The 23,081-nt window shown below is 36.1% G+C and overlaps 1 long non-coding RNA gene across 1 annotated transcript; it reads left to right on the top strand.

The window, feature by feature from the left end:
* The first annotated feature begins 2,848 nt into the window (after positions 1-2,848).
* LOC131383006 (uncharacterized) lies at positions 2,849-7,023 on the top strand. The gene is made up of 3 exons (XR_009212658.1): positions 2,849-3,030; positions 3,553-3,635; positions 6,933-7,023. It is a non-coding gene; the product is annotated as an uncharacterized LOC131383006 (long non-coding RNA).
* Positions 7,024-23,081: the final 16,058 nt, after the last annotated feature.

Below are 23,081 nucleotides of genomic sequence, written 5' to 3'. Positions count from 1 at the left end.
TCTCTTGTAGTGCCTGTATAATTCATGTTTACTTCCACGTCTCTGATTTATTTGATGCAAAAGCTAAATCTAATTTTATTTTTTCCCAAGTGGCCATCTAGTTGTCCCAATAAATTTATTAAAAATGAGACAAAAAATTTTTTTACCTCAGTCACTTGAAAACCACCGTTACCATACACTAGATCTCCATATATAGCGGGATTATCTCCGGATTATTGTTCTGTTGTATTGGTCTTTTAGCTGTTCATACACAAGTATCACACTGTTTCGATTAAAATGCTTTGTAGTATGTTCTCTTATTTTGTAGGCCTAGCCCCTGCTAATTAATTGCCTTTCTTCTCAGTGTTTTTCTAGCTAGTCGTCTGTGTTTATTGTTTCACATGAATTTAAGTACCAAATTGCCTAGCTCTGTTAAAAAGAAAGTCACTGGTATTTTTATTGAGATTACAGTAAATGTATAAATTAATTAATGGAGAACTGGCATCATCCTATTGAGACATCCAATGCTAGGATAAGGAATGTCTTTCCTGTGGTCATGAATACTTTTACTTCCAATAGTATCGTTTCCTTCTGTGAGTATTTAATGTTAAATGTATTCCTATGATTGCTTTTTGCCGTTGCTGCTGTAATTGGTTTTTGTTACTCCATTAAAAAGATATTTTAAGAGTTGGGAAGTTGTCTTTTATTTCCACTTTTCCATCATTTGCTACAGCTTGCATAGGTGTAATTAGAAAGTTTAGTTCAAAATAATGTAAATGCTTGTTTTCTCCTGGCTTTCATGCCCATTAAATCATCTCATTTATCTGCATTTCTTTATTTTTCAATTTGCATTTGCAATGCTTTGTGATAAACAATTTTTTAAGGAGTATATTAAACAATTAAAATTTTAAATATTTCAATAATTTAATAAATCACCTTTCCAGTAAAGCCTTATATTGTTTCTGAATTTTAGTGAACTCTCCCTGGTACTCTATGCTCTCTTGTGAATCACAGCCAAAATTAAATACTCATCAAGAAATAAACTGTTGTGGACAAAGGCAAGAAATGTTTTTTATTTTCATTATGAGAGGGAACAAGTTACAGTTTATCAGTTATGTACAAAGTGTTCTGCAGAAAACCTAGTTTCCTGGCATCATATTTATTATTTATTCTAGTGATTTATGTAGCTCAGTGACCTGGACAGATTGCTTCATTTGCCTATTTTTTAATCTAGCTCTTCCCACAATCCTATTTGGCTATGTTTTAACCATGAAATAATGTTCGTACATGCCCACAAAATGAGCCTACTTCCTTTGATCAACAGAACAACATCAAATGAACCTATTTTGGCTGACACGCAGGAAATATATTTTTCTCAGATGAAGTATGAATTATAGTGCTATATAATATGCTATTCAAAGTAGGAATTCCAATCTTTACTATTAAACAAGTCTGTCATTATTGTTTAAAAGAAAGATATGTAAAACAGCTCTTCATTGCTGTATTCACTTCCTGTTAAGTATGAAATACGCATATTTTTCCAGAAGGAGATTTTAAACATTATTTTTATTATTCTTAATTAATAACCATCGTGAACCTCAAAGTGTGAGAGGTCTTGGCTGTAGCATCCCAGCAACTTTTCGCACATAAGCAACCTCATGTTCTGCACAGACAAAACTAAGAGAATAATCAGCCTTTGCCAAAACACAGTGCCCTGTCACAGGAAAGAATCATCTCTGATCACTGTCTGATCTTATTTCAGAGCACCAGGCATTGCAGATTACCGGAGAGATAGTTTATTTTTTCCCATAGGTCCCATTGCTAGAATTTTAAAACCCAAATTAGATTATTAGAACATCACAGCAAAATCCTGTTGTTGTATATTTTGAAAGGAAAAACAACAGAAATAGAAAAAGCAACCAGGAAGAGTGCTGTTAATTTCCTGAATATATATTAAATATTGATTCACTTAGATTCCCACTTTGAAAAGCAAAGTAACATTAGCCTACACTTATGGCACTAAAATTATCTGTAAACATGTAAGAAAGTTTTTACTTTTGCCCCTTCGGCTTTGAGAAAACACATTATCAGCTATCTAAATGCAGACGATGTTGTATCACCAACATAAAAAGCAACACTGTGCCATTGGCATTTAGAGTTCTGACCTAGGTTATGTGCTTATAATACCATCTCCTTCCAGGAAGAATGGCTACATGCCACCAAGTATTTAGATACATATTTAAAAAAACAGGCTATCTGTACATCTCTCCCTGGAACTCTGCTCACTGTGAACCACAGCCATATCTGGAGATATGGCATAATGTCAACAAAATATGCAAATACATGAATAAATGATTTCTTCTTTATCTGGCTATTTGGTGTTATTTATCACAGGCCATTGTAGCATGAGAAACTCCAAGAAATTCTGTTTGGAATTTTAAAGTTTTCCTAGGTTCAGCTAAGGATGGTGTGGGATTCCCGCTTTGGTTCCATTTTAATGACATTTTTGTGTCTCAAAAGTACCGAAACAGGAAGGCTTTCTGGGAAGGAAAGTATTTGACCAGGAGAATTTGTCTTTTGCTGTCACAATCTTCAGCTACCATTCAGCTAAATGTTGTTTGGAATAATACGGCCTTAATGCCCCTATCTCCTGCTGAATTGCTCAGACGGGTAGGAGATTAGAGTGAAAAGAGGTGCCGGTATTATCTGTGCGAATGCGCCAGGGGTCACGCTACACTAACAGGGCCGTCCCAGTCAGGGTGACAGAACCCAGCTGCTGGCTCCAGGCTCCATCGTCAGAAGGTTCCATTTACTGTAGAACTCTGTCTCCGGAGAGCATGGATTCTAACTAGTTTTTTTCCACCTCTAAAAAAGTGGCTAGCTCATCATTATTGTCCTCATTTTTTAGGAAGGACCCACATGTGAAACCACTTACCTGTTTAACCCTATGAACTTGAAGAGAACATGTAATGCCACTTAAAATACCTAAGCTCAGGTTCTGCCTTCAGCGACTCCTGGTAGTAGTGCCCTTATGAGCCATTTATCAAGAAGGTAAGGTATTTGATTTTTTTAAAAAATGTACACACATTCTTCACCATCAGATTTGATGTGACTGCATTCTACAAATTGTTTAGTTCCTTTTTATTTATCCTGGAAAAAAGTCACATTCTATGCACACGAATCATTGTGCACTTGCATTTTAACCTTCAAGAATCTTCTTGGTACTTTTTTTAATGTTTAAGGAAAATAGTTCCCATTTTTCCTCTGAGCACTCCTTATTCATGGTAATCCTTTTTCTTTGTAAGATGGGAAGAAAATTCCCAGTCTTGCTTGGCTTAGGGCTAATTCTGGAAGCAGCTCTCGTTTGTTTTCTTGTTTGTTTCTGGGGGTGACATTCTTTGGGTCAAGGGAACTCAGAATCTGGGATGTTAACTTCACCAGTAGAGGGAGATAGAGCTATCTAACAGCTTTACAGGGCACAACCTAAGGCCAGACTAATTTTTTTTTGCATGAAATTGCTTCTTAATGCTCTATCGATAATAAAAATTTTTTACATTGTTTTTCCTATAAAAGTGAAGAAGTAAATGAAACCATCCAGACCCTTCGAGGAGCACAAGTCAGGAGAAGCTTACTGGTTTACAAAGTAGTCTTGAAAAGTGAGTCCTTTTTGAAAGACAATTTTTAAAATTATGTTTATTAGACAACCATAATTTAAAAACATTATTAAAACAAAATTGCATTTACACAGGGCCAAAAAAGGTGGGGAAAAATTCATCCTGGAGCTAAAAGCCCAAGGGAGCCCTCGAATTTGATTACTTGTTACCTGATTGGTATTTAAATGGTCTTGCTGTGTTACTGCATGGCATAGATTCTTCTCATCAGTGAATGCTCTTGCACTGGGGGAAAAAAAGACTATGAAAGCATTTTTGGTGCCCTATTTTTTCATTTATCAGCATTTGTAATTTTAGTTAAGTGCTTCCAAAACAGGGTTTCCATCTAAGAAAGGTCCTGCTTTTATGTGATGCTTTTAACTTTTCAAAGTATTTTTATATGTACTATCTCATTTTAAAGTAGATCTGACACAACCCCAATCTATTAAGGAAGTGACCCTTTAAACCTAAAACACTCTGGCATTTTCTGAGCTAGACTTATCTTAGCTACCATTATAAAACTTAATGAAAGTAATGGTGATACTAAAACTTCCATATTCAGAACAAAATTTATCTAGGTAGAAGATTTGCAAGGAGCCATTCAGTTATTCTTTTAACATCCAGAGGGCTTTTACATTTTTATTTCAATCAGTTGAAGTTATCTGTTGTTTGCGTTAAAAGTAATACTGTCAAGAATTTTATTATGGCCACCACTGTGGCCGATAAACTGAAAATTTTGTAGAAAAAGGTTTTGTGAGTGTGTCCAGACTCATCCATAAAATAATAGGAAGTTTGAGTTGTCCATTTTTAAAGATATTTTTTAGAATATGATACATTTTATCCTCTTGAAGAGTTTGCACCATGCCCTTTTTGAAGCACGTGCTCCCTCCATGGTATCTTAAGAAACATTGGATATTCCAACACTGTTTTTGATTGTCTAAATTTCTGTAGCTAGGAAACTGGGATGTCTAATCTGGTTCTTGTCCATCTTCTGGAATAACAAGGCCATTTTGTTACAGGCCAGCAGAGATATTGACTCTGTCAAAGTTGTTGATTCAATTCTGAATAACCATCCGAATGTGTATGGCTGAGTGGTCATGCATTGAGTAGCGCTGAGAAATGAGGATGCTGGGTATAAGCAGTAAAAATCAATTGCTTCAGCTGGGCTAAAATTTCCTGGGGAAATGTTTTTCCCCAAGCTTGAGCCAAGTCTGAGATAAAAAAGCACTATTGTCATCTCCTGAAACTAAATTAGCAGAGAATCTGGGTTGGTTCCTTGATATTTCCAAACTCTGTCATTTTCTCTATGATTTGCTTCTTTTTTCTAAGTTCGTTGCGCTTATAAATTCTATACAAAAAAATTATTAATGGGGCTATGTGTAGTTAACATGTACAGAAATACATGTTCTTTTTTTTCTAATTTAGGCAGGACACTGGAGCAATTAATTTTGATTTAGTAATGTTTCCCATGCACTTTTATCATAGTGTAAGAGAGGGAATTATTTTGAAAGATATTGCTTTTTACTTTTAAAATTTATGGCATTCTTTGTTGGTTGAACTTGAGGAAATAATAGATTATGGGAGAAAAGTTACCATGTAAGTAACCACCCATTTCAGGAAAAAATACTGATTTTATGTTTAAACAATTTTTTTAATTGTACCTTAGTGCCAACATTGAAGTATTTTTAAATTTAATTTTATTATAATTGTAATTAATAAAGCCTGCTACAATCATATGTTTCTGTAGGTACTTATCTCATAGGGCTTTTATGAAGATTTAATGCAGTAACTTATATGAAAATACTTCATACAGAAAGTTTCTAGTTACTACTACTGTAATTATTTTACTAAACATATTCAAGGCATCTTTGAGGCTCAACACAACCTTAGGGTTAGAATCTGAAACATAAAACAGAAAAAGACCGTTTTATCCAAAGGACCCAGATGAACTTCTTGAAATTAGTAAATCCCATGATATTCTTATTTTAATAAATGTTGTAAACTTAAGAATAAATATATGCAACCCCTTTCAGATATGGCATTGTCTTTTTCACATCTTTCAGCTTCCAAATACCTCTGAAGTATGTATTTATGCTTTACTTAGCTGAGAAAATTGAGGCCAAAAGAGAGGAAGCTAATTGTTAAATTAGCTTAGTCTCAAATGGCAATTAAATTTAAATCTTCCACTTTCAAGTCTGAGATTTCTTCCATAGCTCATTCATAGTTCCTGGTCTTATAGCTTCACATTAATTATTATTATCAGATTGTTTCCTTAATTTCCAGGTATCTATACCAAGGTTGTGCTTTAAATGGAAAATCAGATGGCTGAGGTTTACTGACACATTTATTCTCTCTATAATTTCCTTAAATGTATTTATTGAGCAACTACTATGGGGTCAGATGCTATAAAAGATGCTAAGAACAAAACAGGCAAAAAACATCTACTATCTTGGAGTGAACCTTCTGGGGTTGGGGAGTAAAGTGGCAGTGGCAGGGGAGACAAAATAAGATTAGTAAGTAAAATATACAGTATGACAGAAGGAGCTGAGGAGAAAAATAAAACAGGCAAGGGAGCTAAAGAGTATCAAGTGGTAGAAGAGCTGCAATTTTAAATAGGGTGTCCAGGCAAGGCCTTGCCAGGAAGGAGCCATTTGAATCAGGACCTGAAGCTGAGGAGTGAGCCTGGGGGAGAGCTGGAAGAAGAGGATGTTAGATTGAATGGCTGCGAGTTCCGGGAGGAAGAAGCATACAGGACATGTTGGAACCAACAAGCAGCCCCCGGTATGAGTAGAAGTTCAGGTCAAGAAGTAGCAGAGGCTAGACCATGAGCTTTTACTCATAACGAGATGAGAAGTTATTGCAGGACTAAGGACAGAAAAAATGTCATGGTCAGATGTGTTTTAACATCATCACAGGCGGTTGTGAATACATTTAGGGAAGCAAGAACAGAAGCAGAAACACCAGTTAGGAGGATATTGCAATGGTGAACAATCGGGGCTTCTAGTAGTGTGATGATGGGGGTGATGAGGTGATGAGTAATTAGAGACTAGATATATTTTGGAAATACAAACCTGTGGCAGAGATCATAGGCTGTCCTCCATAATCTGTTCCCCCTTTCCTCTTGGTCATATGGGTGCCCAGCTAGAGACTACATTTCCAAGCGTCCTTCGTAGCTAAGATTGTCCATAAGACTAGGGTCTCACCAGTGAGATGTAAGTAGAAGGGATGTGGGCAGACTCCAGGCTATCTTCCTAATGATAATTGCCCTGCATTTGCTTCTCCTTTTTCCTTCTTTCTTTCTAGAAACCAGGGCACTTGGAATGTATTGAGGGAGGCAGATCTGTCCCGCTGTCATGGAGCACTGACTACCATCTTCCCTGAACTCTTACATGAGAAAGAACAAACCTCTAAGGTTGTTAGCCTCTATTTTGTGATCTCCTTATTAGAGCAACTGAGCAGGTTGTTAGCCTCTATTTTGTGATCTCCTTATTAGAGCAACTGAGCCTATACCCTAACAAATAGACGTTCATAAGATTTGCTGATGGATCAGATGTGGATGGGAGACAAAAAGAAGAGTTAAGGATGGTTCTAAGGCTTTTGGCCTGAGCAAAATGTGTCATTTACTAAGGTGTAGAAGATTATGGGAAGAAAATACTTGGCAAGAAGATCAAGAATACAATCTTGGGCATGGCACATTGCAGATGTCTAGTTGACATATCTTTTAAAAATAATTTTTCATTAGCCAAACTAGTACTTGCTTTAAAAAAAAAAACCCACTAAGCTCTCTAGGTGCACTAAGCGTTACACAAAACTAAAAGGAGATACTCTCCTGTTTTCTAGGGGTTCACAATTTAATGTAAATCATACAATGGGCTGAGTTTCAGATCAAAATTATACCCCACATTTAGAAATTTCTATAGAGGAACCCATTCAAGTTTTAATTGAAATGCCATTATTACTTAAGCTACTTTATACAAATTATTCTGCTAGAATACCTTTATAATTGTAATGATCTCAAAATATAGGTATTTAATATATACAAATATTATAACCCATCTCTTTTTTATGCATAAGCCAATTTTATGTGAACATACGATTGTACCTTTTGAAACTGAGCAGAGAGGGTTTTATTAAAAATCATTTTGCATAGCTTCAATCTAGTCCAAAGCAGTGATGTTGCTCTTAGCAACTTTTCCCATTATTGTCTCCTCTATAATCCACTCTACCCAATTAATAACAAAGTCAAGGCCAGACATTAAGAGGCAATATAGGGACAGTGAAGGAAAATGTTTCTGACCACTAGAGGATCACTTACTTTATGCATTTATCTATCTTCTTCACGTACATTCTTTGCATTCTATCTCTGCACAGAGTTCTCTTAAAGTCCAAGACTGCCACCCAAGGCCTACACGTTCGTCCAACAGATCTTGTTTGGGGTCTGTCTCGGGGACTTGTGAATGCCAACTTCTTTTTCTATCACTTTCTCAGACCACTTAGGTCACATGCTCCATCACCTCAATACCATCTTTTCTGTTACTTCCAACATTATACAATTTGAGAAACTATTCTCCAAACAGAAGAAGGCTAGAATACCAACGCTAGTCCCCTCCTGCACTTAGCCTGGACGTTTTAATAGTGACATTGTATAGACTTCACAATATGGATCATTAGCAGTGAGTATAGGAATTTCAGAGAAGAAATTAATAACACATACTTTAGAAATCAATTGCTTCTTTTGCACAAAAAAGATGACAATATAGCATACTGGTTAAGAGGGCTCTCTGTGGACTCAGAAAAACCTAGGTTTTGAACGCTTCCACTTACTACAGTGGGATATTAGCATGTCTCACTTAACTTCCTTAAGTTTCGGTTTCCTCATCTTTTAGACAGGAAAAATACTGAGATTTATGCACAATATGTAGGATTCAAAAGATTTTCTTGAGTATGGATGGCACAACATCTGCTAAGCACTTAGCACACAGCCTTGTACGTAGCAAACAAAACTAGGCTCCAAATTAAGTTATGTAATTAAAAATAAAAATCATTTTTACATGTGTTATTTCACCTTTTAATCTCACCATAAATTTTATGTATGAGAGAAGATATTATTTCCATTTTGCTAACGAGGAAATAGACATCAAGAGAATGTTGAGTGATTTGCATGAAGAAACCAGTGTTAAATGGAGATTTAAGCTAAATGGAGTTCAAGTTCATCCCATTTCATCAACACCAACTGGTAGAGGGATGTTATTCTATGGTGTCCCTCAAAACACAGTTAGCAGGTAGAAGCCAATTCATCTTATCCTTCAGGCAATCTTTTATCACAAGCATTTTTTTTCAGGTTATGTATTTTCTTGGTGGGATTGAAAACTTTTTAGGGACAGGGACCACATAATCTAGCTTTGCATTATTTTGTAATCTTTAAAGCGGGGTCATACATAGTCAATGATTGGTAAATATATGTTGGCTGAATATTTGTCAAATGACTATTAAATCTGTAAATACTTTTCCTGAGATGACCCCTAACTTCTGTTTTTTAAAAAATTTCTCCTAATGAGCTGAATGGGAAAAAAGAAATACTTTATGAAATCAGTCAATACACAAAGTAACATTTTTTTTCCTATGTACACAGCATTTAGGGTAAAACCTAAAATAACTGCTAAAATAAAATTAAATGAGCTTGAGACTATGGTCAACCCAGTTAATGTTATTTACCCAGGGTGACTATTGGAAACTGAGAGCCCTACAGTATATTCCAGCAACACCCAATTCACCTTTTGAACTATTTTAATGTTCAACTTTCCATTGGCACTATTCTTCCTTGGCTGGTGAATTTTTACAGAATGTAATCTCCATTGCATCGTGGGTACTTTTTTCCTGTGCCTTGATGCAGAGGGATGTTTAATTGTGTTATGGGCTGGGAACAAACTTGTTTTGGATCAGAAATCTGCATGGTCTGGAAGCATGGTACGATTAAACTCAAGTTTAGCCAGGCAGAAGGTTCTCCTTAGGAAGAATTTAATGGGCTCTGCATAATGGTTTTCAATGAAAAGAACACAGTGCCAGCATTCCACTCTGTTCTTTCCATAGCCCATTCAGCTGCCTCATAGGATTTGTTGTTGTTGTTGTTAACACAAGGAGATAAATTTATTTCCCACGGGGAGCTCTTGGTATGTTTCTCTTTCTCCAATCTAGCTTGTTGAACTCAGTGACACTGTCAGAAACATTTTATATCCATTTGTCTCACGACCTTAAAGATATAAAATGTTGCTATTTTCTGTGAACTGGCATTGCGATTTGGCCATACATATGCATTAATGAAAAAGTATATTATACTTAACAATTCTCTGGAAGCTCTTCCTTCCTTCCTTCCTTCCTTCCTTCCTTCCTTCCTTCCTTCCTTCCTTCCTTCCTTCCTTCCTTCCTTCTTTTTCTCTTTCTTTCTTTTTTTTTCTTTCTTTCTTCTTTCTTTCTTTCTCTCTCTTTCTTTCTTTCTTTCTTTCTTTCTCTTTCCTTTCTTTCTTCCTTTGATGGAGTTTGTCTCTTGAGCCACCACACCCAGCCTCTTTCTTTATTATTACTACACAGTTTACTCAGGTTAGCAGAAATAGTGTATTCTGAGAGAGCAAGAAATACAAAATCTGAGCAAATTTACAAAAATAAGCTTCACATTTTAGCAGATATTATACTAGAAGAAAAAATCTTGGTGTAAAATAACAGATTGTAAAACTATTATAATAAAGTGAGAAACCAGAATTCAAAAGTGAGGTCTATAGACTGTTGAATGAGGGAGAAAGATGTGGAATCCATGAAAGCAGCCATGATCCCTTTCTGCTGAATCCTCGCATCCCCTGCTTCTCTCCCCTTCTGTTTGCTATCCTCTCTCCAATCCCTGGGTTCCACACCTGTTATGCCCAAAAGTGATTTGCTAAATGTTGGGAATTGGTCTCACTCCTCTTCACCATTAACATTTCCAGGAGTCTGGCTTAAATAGCCCAAAAGTTTGACAAGTATAATATAAGTAAAGTAAATCATTCACATTCAGAATTGCTTTGGGTGGTGGGGAGGTACAGTTAAACCTTGAATAATTTGGATCTGAGCTGTCTGGGTCCATTTATATGTGGATTTTCTTTTGCCTCTGCCACACTGAACAAAGCAAGACTAACCCCTTCTCTTCCTTCTCCACCTCAGCCTTCTCAATGTGAAGATGACAAGGATGAAGACCTTTCTGATGATTCACTTTCACTTAATGAATAGTAAATATATTTTCTCTTCCTTATGATTTTCTTTTCTAGCTTATTTTATGGTAAGAATACAGTATATAATGCATGTAACATACAAAATATGTGTTAATCAACTATTTATATTATCAGTGAGGCTTCCAGTCAACAGTAGAGTCCATTTGGGTTGCTATGAATATGTGAGACTGGGTGATTTATACAGAAAAGAAGTTTATCTGGCTCATGGCTTTGTAGGTTGTACAAGAAGCATGGTACCAGCACCTGCTTCTGGTGAGGCCTCAGGCTGCTATGAAGCGGAGTCAGCATGTGCAGAGATTGCATGGCAAGAGAGGAAACAAGTAGCTGAGAAGAAGTGCCAGGCTCTTTTTAACAACCAGCTCCTGTGGGAACTGAAAAGTGAGAACATTCACCTCCACCCGATGGCGTTAATCTATTAATGAGACATCCATCCCCATGACCCGAATTAGGCCCCACTTCTAACATTGGAAGTCGAATTTTAGCATGATATTTAGATGGGACAAATGTCCAAACTACAGCAGAGAGTCAAAAGTTATATGCAAGTTTTCCCTGCATTGTGTGGGGCCTTGGCTCCCCTAACCCCCTTGTGTTCAAGGGTCAACAGTATTATTACTGAAATGTCTGGGAACCTGCTCGTGAAGAGTAGTTTCTTAATGTTTTTTGTCAATAAGATACTCAACACCACCACAATAGACCGAACACAAGACTAGGCTGATGTGGGAAAATGTACAAATGTATATACAGCATACACGGATTGTTTGCATGCATGGATGCATAGATATACATTTTCTAACTACAAGAAAAAATTTATACAATCCACTACCTGAAATCATGGTGTAGTCAAGATAAAATCATGTGAATAAATCACTAAGAATGTATGCAAAAATGGAAATACATGTCAACAAACATTTGATATTTGTATTAAATTCTGAACGTGCTCTGAGGAAACAAAGTATTGAAGCTGGGTGGAACCACTTGGGGGACGTTTTGAATTTTGCAAATGGAAGTTAAGTTTGGAAGGGTCGGTTCCATATGAGGGAGCCCCATTTAGAAAATAATTAAGAGAGCTACAGATATATTTACATAAGATTTTGTAACTGTCTTATTCTTAGTGTGGACTAGTGGTTTCAAAACTGATTGTACTTCAAAATTATCAGGAAAGGTTTTAAAAAATATATATTCTCAGTTTTTACCCCCGAACAATACTTAACTGGTGGATCCAGGAAAGTATTAATTTCAATTTTTATAAAGATTTTTCTGGGTGTTTCTCATGTGTGGCCTGGCCTGGGAATCACTGGTCTGAGGATACTTTCAGAACTTATCTTTGTTATTGTTCTCCTAACACTTTTTTAAAAAGTATTTTCACACTGTGCCTTGTGTAGATTATTTCTATAGTTTATCTCCTCACTTCTTATATGTTCCCTAAGGATTGAGTGACTATTTGCAATTATTGTACGCTTTAGAGTGCCTAGCAATTTTTAGTATACAATAGGTATTTTTAAAATAAGTGGAATTGAATTCCTACCACTATTCATTTTGGTGCATCTTGGTATTCCCTGCTCACTTATCTCTTGATCTTGATCCCTGAATTCAGAAGAATATTCAGTTGTTGAAAAGAGACATCAAATCAAGATGAAGTTAAGAGTAAAGTGAGGTCTCCACACCACTACTTAGAGAACTGATACAGAAGAAACAACAAAACCTCAGTTGAAGATGTTTTAATATCATGATAATTGATTTATTTCCTTTTCTGAATAAAAACAACAAGGTTTGGTAAATTTGAATGTACCTATGCGAATGGAGTACTTGACAATGTGGGTCTCGGAAAGCGTTAGATATGCGGTTACCAAGCTCAAAGCATGTGAAGGCAAGTTCTTCTTTCTCTCATGTACACACGCATGCAGAGAGAAAGTCTAAGTCTCAACAATTTTCTGAAATATAATTAGTACAACCTTCCTTGAATAACAGTTAAAAATCTGTTACTATTTTATGACACAAACATTCTGTAGCCAAAAGCATTCTGATAATTTTTTATTTTCTTCACAAGTCACCTAAATGTAGGAAAGTGATATTATAATTTCAAAATTATTGACAAAATGTTTTCAATTCAGAGCCTACTGAAGTGTAATTCTATCAATTTTTATGAGTTTTAAAAAATCTCCTAGTTATGAAATTAAGAAAAATTATGTATAAATGCACCCTGCTTTTGACATGTAAACTATATCATCCATTACATCTGTCAATATAACCAAATTTGATTAACAGCTTTGAGGCAAGCTAAAACATAGTGGAATTACAGCTCCAAATTTATTTCAGTAATTTGTGCAATTTTTGTAAAACAGAAAAACATAAAAAAATAAGCATGTGAAATCAACTAGCGTTTTCAAAGTTTAAATACTTGAATTATATTGCAATGGTACCATGGTCTACTTTGGTATTACAAAACACAGGGTAGAGAGATTTGGATTTTCTAATCACTAATTGTGATTCAAACAAACATTGCTGTTTTTTTTTTCAACTTTAAAGCACAATATAAAACTTGTAGGGGAGGAAGGAAAAGTAATAATTTTAAACATGCTTACCTCAACTAAGTCTGCTTTAGAAAATGTAGCATTTCTTTGATTTTTAATTGTTTCTGCATTACTTGTGAATGTGACCACATGACTATAGTTTATGCTATTATGTTGTCAGGCTTCTGATAATGGGAAGGAATGTTTGTTTAGACTGTGTAGCTCTTCAGTTTAATTCACTCTGGCTCCAGTGTGACATGTTAAAACTGCTATCAATGGAAAATCCAATTTTCCCAGAAACACTTAAAACAACAGCAACCCCTGTGAACCGAAATTATCTCCTGTTGAGGCTAATTACCTTAGTACTCTTAGGAAAAGACTGCTATAGGAAATCTGTTGCCTTGCAGTCTCTGTTCCTTTGTAAAGTACCTTTGGTTGATATGAAGTTGTGTATTTGCTGATGACTCTGTTGCATCCTTTCAGTACCAGTATAGGTGTGAGGAGAAACACAAAAACTGAAATGGCATATTGAGCCCTAAACAAACATATTACATTATGTATGTACCTTTTCTGTGACTATAAAGTCTATGCTTAGAGAATTTACACCAGTACACTATGATTTTGAGGCAAAAAAAGAAGAAGGCTTAAGATACAAGGAAAATGTTAGAACGACTAAGTTAAAAAATTTGTTAATCTGAAAATTTACATATGGCAAATAACTTACATGACTTAACAAATAAACAATTATTTTTCATATTGTTTTCTACTGTGTTTGGCATACCACTACTCAATCTTCTAAAAAACCTAGTTCTATAGGCACATTATTTCCTGTATAAAATGATGGTTATTCTATTAGTCATTTATAAATGAAAAGAACAGCCATAAAGGGAAATGTAAAGACTCAGTATTATTCTACATGTCATTCTAACAAGGTAGTTCTTGATAGCTCTGTTCAACTATATTGTTTACTTGAGGTTGGGGTGAAATTGAGTGTTATTGAAATCAACATTAAATGGATATCTAAATCAATTATTTCTGTAACCTAAATGGAAACGTTTTTCACTCTTCATTTACCACTATTCTTACTGCAAATGAATGTTTGCAAATTAAGCAAACAGGGTCTTCCCCATATGCCAGTTTATAGCTCAAATGTGGCACCTAATGCCACAATATAGGGTTATTGTTTATTTTTTAAAATTTGACTTGTCAATTTTTCTCTCTATAATTATAATTATTTAATAATAATAATTCTATAAGTAATAATAAATAATAATTATCCTACAATTATCTAATCCTCCCATCACTTTTCTACATTCAAAATATTGTTATTTTTAAAAATTTATATGGCAAACTGTAACATTATTTGGCCTTCAGTTAGTGTGAATGGGACTGTAGACACATGTACAAACATGGGAATTGAACTTGAGTGGCCACACTCAGGTTAACATGGTCAGCTATATGATTCAATGTATGCATGTATTAATTTTCTAGATTATCATTGTAACAGAAACACAAAATTAAATTTTCTTTCAGAGAATTAAATGATGCTAGTTTAAAGGAAAAAAATCTAACACAGGGGCTCAGGAATGGTTGCTATTGAAGTCCTTGGTTTATAATAACTTCACTTGAAATGTCTATGATGTAATATTTAAATTCTTTTATTATTTTTATTGCTAGAATTTATATTCTATTCCAATGACATATCAACTGCTATGTGCTTTTGGCACTAAGTTTGTACAATCAAAGTAAAAACTAATTGAAGCAAATATCTGTTATAGTAAGAGGAAGCAAAATTGTGACAATGTTTCTCAAGCATTTCTAACATTAAATTAAATGTTTTGAGTAAATTAATGAAAATAATATGTCTGTAACTGATACTCTGGTTAGAAATATAAAATATGATTAAAGCAAATACATGAGCAAAAGTTAAAATGATAATAAGCTTATAATCCAAAGTTCCTGAAATGTCCACTACATTTCTTCCACATTCTTTGCTTGAATATGGAAAAGGAAACTCAATAGAAACTCCTTTGCAAAGCCCATCTCTGTCTCAGTGTAGGCTTTATCTAAAGTCATCTTAGACTCATTGCTCTGTCTTATGTTCTATAATTGGTCACTGATGTTTAGGAAGTTGTTCTCATGCTTCTGTAAGAGATTTCTCTTAGAATATACTAGCAAAACTTCATACCTAAGGTCTTCATGAAAGGAGGGCTGACTTACTGCAGCAATGTGAATAGTGAGATTTTGATGTTCACTGGTCCACATATCCTGACTGTATGGAATGAATACGGTCAAAAGTCATGTAGATGTCTGTCTTGTTTCCCTGCATCCTTGGATGAAGGATCAGCTGTCTAAGAAACAACTCCCTACATCTATTGGTGCAAAAAAGTTACCCCACAACTTAGCAGTTTAAAACAATAAGCATTTATAATATTAACATGATTTCTATGGGGTCAGAATTACAGGGATAGCTTAACTAGGTATCTTGGCTCATGTTCTGTTTCAGTGTTTCTCTTAAGATTACAGTCAAGATATCAGCCAGAGCTGCAGTCATCTGAAGGCTTGACTGGGGCTGGGGAATCTGTTTCCAACTCCTTGGAGTTTACACATGCCAGTTAAGTTCATAGTTGTTGCTGGTGGGGGCCTTCTTGCCATGTCAGTTTCTCCTTAGGGCTGAGTGGCCTTGCTATATGGCTGGCTTCCACAAGAGTGATTGATCCAAGCAGGAGAAAAATGGAAGCTTTAACGTCCATTCTGACTTAGCCAGATTAGAATTTACACAATTATTTCCATGACATTTTACTGGCTACACAGGTCAGCTCTATTCAAAGAGGAAGAGGGCTAAGCAAGTGTGGATACCATAAAGGAAGAATCACTGGGGACCATCATGGAGGTTACCTACCACACTCCCCTAGATTTGCAATTTTTTTTGTTGCAGCTTCCAAAACATAGAATTAGAATACAGGTATTAAAAATATGATTGTGACACCAGATTAAAGCCACATTTCCCAATTCCCCTATTTTAGTAATTTAGAAAATATTTTGTTCTGAATCTTATATCTGTTTCTTAAATAAGTACTCTTAAAGAGGATAGGCATATGAATTAAATTTCACTATTAGCCCCCAGTCACCTTTAAGTTATAAATTGATTTTGCCTCTGTCTACTCAATTTCTATTCCCATTACCACTCCTCCTATAGCAGGGCTTCATTATCTTTTTGGGGTGACTGTGAAAATAGTCACCCCTTAATTAGTTTTATTCCCTCTAATGCCTCATGTCACTGGTCCATTCTCTACATATGCACTGTTTAATAGAACTTTCTACAATGACAACAATGCTCTATATCTGCCCTGAGCACTTAAATTGTGGCTACTACAACTTAGGAACTGAATTTTTGATTTTATTTAAATTTAATTAACTTAAATTTAGGTTTAAATAGCCACAAGCAGCTCATCACTACCATATTGGAGAGTGCAGTTGATTCTTCCCCAAACACCCAAACGCAGATCTGATTATGCCATAACTTTGCCTAAAATACTTCTATTACTTTCCATTGCCCACCGGCTAAAAGTCCAAACTCATTATTAACATTGTGTTTAGGATATTTATCAATTGTGCTCTCAAAGGTTATGACCATTGTTTATGTAGCCATATCAAAATATGAGACTGCTCATAATTCCTTGAATCCATCATGTATTTTCATACCTTTATTTTATTGTATTTTTTGCTTGTGTTGCTCCCACATTGTCTTTCTTCCCAGATTACTATGTGCTTTTTACAACCACTCAAATGCCACCTTCTCATTTCAGCTTTCTCTGAAACTCCAAATGCCAATGCCTCCAAGTAGAATGACTTTTCAATGTTCTTGTACCATGTTTACACTTTTATGTTATATATTTATGTTTTGATATTATACTATCAAAGGCTGACTTGTATTGGAGTTGTGCGAAGTCTACCTGTAAGCATCTTGAGGGCAGAAACTGAGACTTTTCCAAATTTTTGTTTTCCTCACTGTCCCACTTAGTAGGTTCTGACTAACTATAGAATCAGAAATAAATTTGGGCCAAATTTTATTACTCCATTCATTATTATATAAAATAATTTCAGGCTGAAGAATCAATTTGCACATTCGATGTTACTGGCTCCTGGATCTTGAACATTTCCTTTCAAACATGCAGTTGTGTAATGCCTTCAGGTTGGTTTCCTTCTTCCCAGACTGGGCTCCTGTAGAGGGGGAGGGAGTAGCGGGGAGGTGTCTTTATGGTCATCTTGGATTTGGGAACAAAGTAATAACATCCAGGTTTTAAAAGACTCCACATTTTTGCCTTCATTCCTAGGTCATAGCAAGGATTTTCCCTAGCTGTTGTGGTATGCATAAGCCAGCTGCTTAACCATTTCTTGCTCAGTGCATGTGGGCTATCTTTTCCTTCTTGTTTGATTTAGCAATCAAACATGTCATCAGAATGCAAAATAGTGTTAACAAATGTTTATGGTAAATTTAATATAATATTGATTAGCTGAAGTAGTCCTGTCATGATTAGTGATATACCTGGAGCTTAAATGTTTTACCTCTAAAGATTCCAAATATTGAAAAAAAGGCATATTAGGATTATTACATATATACCTTTTTTTACCTTATTGTTTAAAGTAGTCGTAGCCTATGATACATATAAAGAACCGAGAACTGTCTCAGCTTGCACATTATCAGTCAGAGCTCCTAATGCCACACCAATCAGCCATTCTGTTTTATCTACATCTTGCCTGGGCTCAGTGGCTCCTCTGATTATTTTCCAACTTTCAGACCTTCATTACAAACATACACCATCATTCATTATGATGGTGTACTGAGAAAAACGGGTTAATATTTTTACAATCTTTTAGAACAATTCTCTTGTTGGATGCTTGTGGTATTTAAGTTCCTCGATAAATATGTTCAAAATAATGTTTACAAGGGTATAGCTCAATTCAAAACCATTTCAAATGGAGTATTACTTCCATTCTGAGCCATTGTTTCCTACTCTGATATTTTAGCCGCACTCTTTTGTATTCCTTACCTTTCTCCTCTCATATTTTATCATAGACAGGCCGGAAGGTACCTTCACCACACTACCTGGAAATCTCCCTAGATACATCTAAAAATTCATTGAGTACATTTTCTATCATCCAAGTTACTGTGGGTGACAGTGCTGCCAAACATTCTGGCACTACATACATAACTAAGGTCTCCTTTCCTCCAGCATCCAGTGACATTTTTCTTACTTTCCTGAACACTCTCCCCAACAGTCTGCTCAAAGCCCAAATGCTCTCCTTGAAGACTTTGAGCTTCACTAACAGTCTCTGTGATGTCCTTTGGCTTCCACCTGCTACTTCGCCCCAATGACAATCCTACTCTAGGATTTTGTGAGAGTAGCATCCTTCTCTTCTACCGTATTTTCTGAATCATCTAAACAGCTACATATATAAATCGTGAGATGTTAATGAATAGATTACTAGAGAATAATTTTTAATAGAAAGTGTAATTTGTTTAAATGTGATTTCTTATTAATTATGAAAGCTCATATTTGTTTTCTTCTTTTCTGATTAAAGAGATAAATGAAGAAGTAAATGATTTTACTTCTCTCTTCCCTACTTTCATGCTGAAAAACGTGTTTGCATTTATGTTTTGAAGCATTTCTTGGTGCCAAACCCATCAATTCTTACTTCTTTGACTCTAATGTCTTCCAATCGGCATTTAAACCACATGAAAAAGAAAGTGTTAATTGCCTTTCTAACATCTGTCTGCAGAAATATTTTTGTCATTTTTATTTTTTATGAAACAAAGCAAAATAATCAATAAATAGTTAGAAAATACATAAGAAAGAACAATTAATGTTGTTAAATGTTTACAAATTCCTCAGGAAAACAGTCACTAAAATTATAGTTTATTTCTCTCAAGAGTATTACCTCTTCTCTCATTATTCATGGTAAGAGAAGTTAAATCATCTTCCCTATTCTCAGGCATATGATAAGAATAGGAAATAAACTATTTTCACTTGCTGTAAACTGATGATTCACAAGAAATTGTTAGAAAAACTTAAACTCAAAAACGTAGTGATTAACTGTTTCTAGCAAGGCAGGAACTCATAAATAAGCTATTAAATGAGCATATCAAATTTATTTGATATCAAGTAAATTGAACAAATTCAAATTTTAGATAATCTCATACTGAGTGATATCAGCAAAATGGTAGACTAGGAGGCCATGATGCCTGTCTCCCTCCCACACACACACAAAAATAATAATAATAAACAAACAACTGGCCGGGCGCAGTGGCTCACGCCTGTAATCCCAGCACTTTGGGAGGCCGAGACTGGCCGATCACAAAGTCAGGATATCGAGACCATCCTGTCTAACACGGTGAAACCCCGTCTCTACTAAAACAAAAAACAAAAAAATTAGCCAGGCGTAGTGGCGGGTGCCTGTGGTCCCAGCTACTCGGGAGGCTGAGGCAGGAGAATAGCGTGAACCCGGGGGGCAGAGCTTGCAGTGAGCCGAGATAGCGCTCCAGCCTGGGCGACTGAGCAAGACTCTGTCTCAAAAATAAATAAATAAATAAATAAATAAATAAATAAATAAATAAATACAACGGCGCACCAATGAAAATTTCTCTAAGAAAGTTCTAGACTATAAGGAAGGAGCAGTAGAAACCCAGGGGTGCAAAAAAACTGAGGCCGGCTGCATATTAGAGTCCAGGAAGCATTTTACCTGCATCACTCCATCCCCTAGCTTGGTGGAGCAGCTCAACACCAAGAGGGACCCCCCTCAGAGGATGTGCACCTTGTGAAAAAAAAGTGGAGCAGAAGGACCTCAGCAATCCACATCACTACCATAGAAACCTGCAACCTTTGCCACTGAGGATTCTCCCAGTCTTCACTGAGGCTGAGCCCAGCTCAGAGAGCTTCCCAGAGTCCATACTGCATTGCTGTCCCAGAGAAGGAGCCACTGCTGCATCCCCTGCTGCTGCACTGAGCATTAACTCAGGGGGCCTGAGTCACTAGCTGATATGCTTTGCCCTTTGGGATCAAGATACCATAACTCCTTGCCATCTACAGGGTCAGAGCTGCCGCCATTCTGTTCTCTGCCCCTTGGGTTCTAAGTCACTACTTTGACTTGCTGAAACAGGGACTGTGTTTCTGGTGTTCTGTGCCTCATTCTATGGGGTCTGAGTCTTGGCTGTGACAAACCATTACTGAGGTTGCCCTGCCAACCTGAGTTCTAATTTGTGGCTTCGGCTCACCATCACTAGGGCTGCACTGCCACTGCTCTCTGCCCCAAACCCTTGGGCCTGTCTTGTGGTGGCAACCTGCCATCTCCTTAGCTGTGTTGCCACTGTATCCTGCCCCTGAGGCCCAGGCTGTGTCCTATCACCACTGAGTTTGTGCTGCTGCTGAGTCTTGACCCCTGGAGCCAAGTCACCCTGTAGCTCAAGACCCCAAACCCCAGCTTCATGAATAATCTGCATAAAACTCTGCCTCAGACACCAGCATCACCACTGCAGCAAGTGCACCTGCACCCCAGGCCCTAGGTGACACAATAGTTCCTCATGTCCAGCTCTGTTGCCACTCTCAGCATCTACACCCTAAACCCAGGTGCCATTACCACCATGAGTGCCCCTGCGCCTAGGACCTTGGTTATGATGTCTGCACCCTACACACACAGGCACTATTATTGCCACAGTATGTCTATGCCCTGGATTCTAGCAACACCACAGCTGCATGCATATCACCATGCCACATCCAACACCGAGAGAGACTCCCTCAGCTAGAATGATTTCCCATAAGGGAGAGGAGAACAGAAAAATCCCAGCAGACTTTGCCAAGGACCCCAACAACTCTTGCAGCTGCAACCACCACCAACATCTGCAACCTTGGTTGCCAAGGACCCTCACAGCCTTTGTTGACATTGACATTGATGGAATTGCGAGGCGGCTACACTGCTGTCCCCAACCCAGAAATGGAAGTGGTGCACCTCATTTAGTTGGCACCCTTGTGGCCATCCAAAGATGACAGTCTTTTTCCACTGAAGCCAGCCCAAAAGGGCTTGAAGAGGTGACTGCTGCCTCAAATGTGAAGATATCAGTGCAAAGCCACTAGAAGCATAGAAAAGAATGAAAACATGACATTATCAAAGGAACACAATAATTTTTCAGTAACTGACTCCAAAGAAATGGAGATATATGAAATGTTGTTCCTTTGTTATTAACTGAAAAATAATTCAAAACAATTATTTTAACCAAGCTCAGCAAGATAAAAGAGAACACAGACAACTCAATAAACTCAGGGAAAAAAATATATATATAGCAGATACACAAAAGATACAGAGAAAGGAATCAAAGCATACCACTACAAAAAAAAAAAATCAATTCACGAAAGAAGACAGCAAGAGATGAAGAAAGGGACACAGGAACTACAAAAAAATTAGAAAACAATTAACAAAATTGCAGAAATAAGTTCTTACCTATGAATAATTACTTAAAATGTATCTGGAATAAATTAATCAAAATACAATAGTGGCTGAGTGGATTAAATAAATAAGACCCAATTACATGCTGCTTACAATCATTTTAGCTTTAAGAATACTGACAGGTTAAAAATGAAGGAATGGAAAAAGATATTCCATGTAAGTGGAAACCCAAACAGAGCAGAGCTAGCTATGCTTATGACAGCCCAAATAGACTGTAAGTCAAAAACTGTCACAAGACACAAAAAAGCTCATTACATAATTATAAAGAGGTCAATCCATCAAGAAGATAAAACAATTGTAAATCAGTATGTACCCATCATGGAGCACCTAAATATATAAAACAAATAATAATAGAAATGAAGAGAGAAATATAAAGCAATACAACTATAATAGGAGACTTCAACACACCACTTTGAACAATGGGAAGATTACTCAGACAGAAAACCAAAAAAAGAAAAATGAAACATTGAGCTTGAACTACACTTTAGACCAGATGGACCTAACAGACATATACAAAACATATGTAAATATCCAACGGCAGCTGAACAAACATCTCAAGTGAACATGGAACATTCTCTAGGATAAATAAGTTAAGTCACAAAACAAGTCTCAACAAATTTAAGAAGATTGAAATCGTATCAAGTATCTTTTATAATCACAGTGGTATGCCACTAGAAATCAAGAGTAGGAAGACAATTGAAATATGTACAAATATGTGGAAATTGAACAACAACCTCTTGAACAACTAATGTGTCAAGGAAGGCATAAGAAGGTAAATCAAAAAATACGTTAAGACAAAAATGGAAATACAACATGCCAAAAAGTATAAGAAACAGCATAGGCAGTCCAAGAGGGAAGTCTACAGTGATAAATGTTTACAGTAAGAAAAAGAAATATCTTAAATAAACAATTATACTTTACACCTCAAGGAACCAGAAGAGGAAGATCATACTAAGCCCAAAGTTAAGAGAAAGATGTAAATATAAAGATTAGAGCAGAAGTGAATGAAATTGAAATTTAAAAAGATAGAAAATATGAATGAAAATTGATTGACCAGATTTTTAAAATTGACAAAACTTTAGCTAGACTAACCAAGAATAAAAGAGATATGACTCAAAAAAGAAATAAATAAAATAATTTATTTATTTATTTTATTATTATTTTTTGAGATGGAATCTCAT

This window comes from Hylobates moloch, unplaced genomic scaffold (genome assembly GCF_009828535.3).
Source record: "Hylobates moloch isolate HMO894 unplaced genomic scaffold, HMol_V3 SCAFFOLD_3, whole genome shotgun sequence".
NCBI lineage: Eukaryota > Metazoa > Chordata > Mammalia > Primates > Hylobatidae > Hylobates > Hylobates moloch.
This window is presented reverse-complemented; position numbering and strand designations above follow the sequence as displayed.